Raw genomic sequence first — 3,980 nt, forward strand, 5'->3', positions numbered from 1 at the left:
GAATGTTCCAGACTGTTGAAAGCAGATGCTTACACCCTAAACCCATAACCTCTTAATGGCATCTGGGATACATACTCTAGATTTCTGCAGTTGACCAAGTGGTGGCCTGGGAGAGGTTTTGCTGCCAAATGATTTCAGGTCAGATCAGGTTTTGCCAAATGCATTATGAAAAACCTTTGGATTTTTAGAGCTCTGGGAGCTTTGGAATTCAAGTAGGGAACCGTGAACTTGTAACAGCTGATGCTCCTTGCTTTCTTACTGTGTGCTAGACTTGGACCAAGGACCTGCATTCTTGCAACCCTGTGGAGAGTTGGGATTTTGAAATATTAGCATTTTCTTCCCTGTAACTCCTCCCCTTCCCATCTTCTCATTCAAAAAAGCTCTGTACTCATCAATGGGTGGAAGGAGGCTAGGTAGACCCTTGTTTATGTTTTCCCAAAGCTGCTCAAGCCCCAGATTGTGGAGGGAATGTGAGGCTTTGACAATATTTGGGTCATGAAAAAAACCAATTAACCAGCTAACTAAACAAACAAACAAAAACAAAGAGTGGAAGTACATCCCCCACACCAGGCTAGGGAGCAGAAAGAGAAGGCTAGGGGTTTCTCAGGAAATGCTCACTGACCCCTTCAGTGAGTTCTTGACATGGGAGAGGTCTCTGGGTGCCCTAGAGCCCTCTCCAGGGGTTCCTCTGTGGTTACCTTCCTTGGAAGTGTTTGGTTTGGGAGACCCTCTCATCTAGTTCATCCTGTCCTGCACCAGGTTTTCTTATGTCCTCCTCCTCTCTGGGGAGTAGGACCTCATGATAAATTGGTGCAGTCCTAGACCTGAGGTAGGTGGGGTGTGGTGGTGCCAGCCTGTAATCCCAGCATTCGGGATGCAGAGGCAGGAAGATCTTCAAGGCCATCCTAGGCTACATAGTGAGTTAAAGGTCAACTTGGGCTGCATAATGAGAGACTGTCTCAAAAACAAACAATAAACAACCAACCTTGAGGTAAGAGAGTGGTTTGGTGCTGGCCTCCTTGTATCCCTGTTAGAGTGAGTCTCACCACGTGATTGATGTTGGCTCCAGACGCTAGGGGACAGGTCCAAGGACTAGGTTTGTCCTTTTTCCTTCCCCTTTGTATTTCAAAGATATGACTGTCCTCTGGTGGCTAAATATGTGTGTTGATGCCCTTGTCTTTCAAACATTCAGGCAAGTGATTGAGATTTGGTGGGATTGGTTGCTGAGTTATTTGGGACCAGAGGTGACGAACCGGATATTCTCTGGTTTGGCTGGCATAAATACCAGACTTCAGCTGGACACAATGGCACACGCATGTAATACTAGCTACTCTGGCAGCTGAGGCAGGAGGATTCTTTTTGGGTTTTGTTTTATTTTGTTTTTTGAAACAGGGTCTTGCTATGTAGTTCAGGCTAGGTTTGAACTCACTATGTACCACAGGCTGACAGCGATCCTCCTGCCTCAGCCTCTGAAGTGCTGGGATTACAGGCATGTACCACCATGGCCACCCTAGGAGGATTCTAACTTTGAAACCATTCTAGACAACTTAGCAAGACCCTGTCATTCATATATATATGTAGCTCAGTGGTAGTGTGCTCTTGGATTCAATCCCCAATATCACCACAACAACCTACAGTTAATCAGACATGGATCATTATAGCTATAAACTTAATGAGGGCAGCGAACCACCTGTTTGGTTCAGTGTTTTATCCTAGTGCCTAGCAGTGGCTAGTGTTCAAAAATGTTAACTGGGTAAATGAATGAATGAACTGCTCCCTCAAAGGGAGCAACCACAACCCTATCCATTTTTACCTTATTTTGCTGCCTCTTCATTGATGCTAAGGAAGGCACTTTAAAATAGTCACCATTTACTATTTATTTTTTAAAAGCTTAGTGGGATGTGGTGGCACACACCTGTAACCCTAGCTACTTGGGAGGCTGAAGCAGGAGGAGGATTGCAAATTCAAGACCATCCTGGATGATTTGGCAAGACCTGTCTCAAAATATTTATCTATGTATGTATGTATGTATTTATTACCAGGGCCTTCACATGGAACTACATCACTAGTCCTTTTTTATTTTTTATTTCTGAATCTCCCTAAGTTACTCATGCTGGGCTTGAACTTATGACCCTCCTGGGTTAGCTTCCCAGGTAGCTGGGGTTACAGATGACACCACTGTGCCTGGCTATAGTTTTAAAAAATTTAAATGATAATAACAAGGATTCATGAGTATGTGAAGCAAGTGGGGCACACACACATCTGGTGAGAGTATAAATTAATACAATCATTTTGGAAAACATTCTGGTAGAATTTTCTAAATTTGTCTTCTGACACAAGGTCTTGCTATGTAGTTCAGGCTGGCCTTGAACTCACCATGTAGCCCAGGCTAGCCTCAAACTCATGGCAATCCTCCTGCCTCAGCCTTCCAAGTGCTTGGATTACAGGGATGCACCACCTAAATTTGAATATCCCAGCAATTTTAGTCCTAAATGCATACATATGTGTAGTAAGTGACATGTATGAGAATGTACAGTTGGTCATTATTTCATGTAGGTAAAAGCAGTGAGATAAAAATGCTACAAGATTCCGCTTAACATAAAGGTCTAAGGCTAGCTAAATCAACATGTCATACAAGTTGAGGTTTTCATTATTTCAAATCTTTGACTTTAAAACCTTTTGAATTGTTGCAATTTTTTATAATCTGTAGATAATTTTGTGATTAAAAGTAGTTTGGGCTGAGCACAGTAGGGCATGCCGCATTCCCAGAACTTGGTAGGCTGAGGCAAGATGACTGCAAATCCAAGGCCAGCTGGGCAAATTAGTAAGACTATCTCAAAATGAAAAAAGGTCTTTTATTATTTTTGGTTCTCTAAGACAGTCTCACTATGTATTTCAGACTGGCCTTGAACTCACTGTGTAGCCCAGGCTGGCCTTGAACAATCTTCTTGCCTTAGCCTTCTGAGTTCTGGTACTGCAGGAATATGCCACCATGCCTAGGTCAGAAGGAGAAAATTTGTTGCTGGGTGTGGTGGCACATTCCTGTAATCTCAGCACTCAGGAGAGAGAGAGAGAGGAGGAAGACTGCAATGATGTTCCAGGCCAGCCTGGGCTACATAGTGAGTTCAAGCCCAGCCTGAACAACATAGTGAGACCCTGTCTCAAACAAACAAACAAACAGACACAATGAAAAAAATTTAAAACCCCTCTAAGGATGTGGTTCAGTGGCACAGTGCCTCTGGGTCAGAACCCCAGTACCACCACCACCACCAAAACAGTAATTTGGAGTTTTTGTTACTTATGTATTTATTTTTGAGGGGTTGTTGGCGATTGAACACTGGGCTTTCCACATGCTAAGCATGTGCTCTACCATTGAGCTACATCCCCAAGTCCCATTCCTGTTTATTAAGGAAGTTTTGTTTGTTGGACTGTTTTCACATTTGAAGGGCTTAGGCATCCCCAGTCTGGTTTTTTAAAGTTGTTAAATCTCACTAGGGAGATAGAGATGTGTTACAGTTTAGCCAAAAAGCAAGTGATGCATAAGAAAGAACTTTGAGTTGTGAAATAAGCACTCGGGGTCCCTGTCCTGGCTGGGTGTGGCATCTGGACTTCACTTTATTTCTGAGCCTTAGTTTCTTTTTTTTTTTTGAGCCTTAGTTTCTTTGCCCATGAGGCTAACATTTGGATTGGACAGTCTCAGTCTGATAGTCTGTGAGTTGATAAACTGCCTCTCTGAAAGTTGAGGGGAAATGCTTATTTATCTGTACATCCTCACCACCTAACATGTAGTGTTTGCTAATACTTACTAAGAAATAAGTGAGTGGGTGCGTGAGGAGAAGGTAGGGCACCTAGAATACCCACTTGATGCCTGGTAGTACGTGATGTGTTTAAGGTCACACTGCAGGGCAGCTTAAGGGCCAGGTCCCATGCTCAGAGCCTGAGCATGCTGCAGAAAGTCTGGATCCTGGTGAAGCAGAGAG

The sequence above is a fragment of the Heterocephalus glaber genome, unplaced genomic scaffold (assembly GCF_053883595.1).
Source record: "Heterocephalus glaber isolate CG9 unplaced genomic scaffold, H.glaber_assembly_v1.0 deba00000331, whole genome shotgun sequence".
NCBI lineage: Eukaryota > Metazoa > Chordata > Mammalia > Rodentia > Bathyergidae > Heterocephalus > Heterocephalus glaber.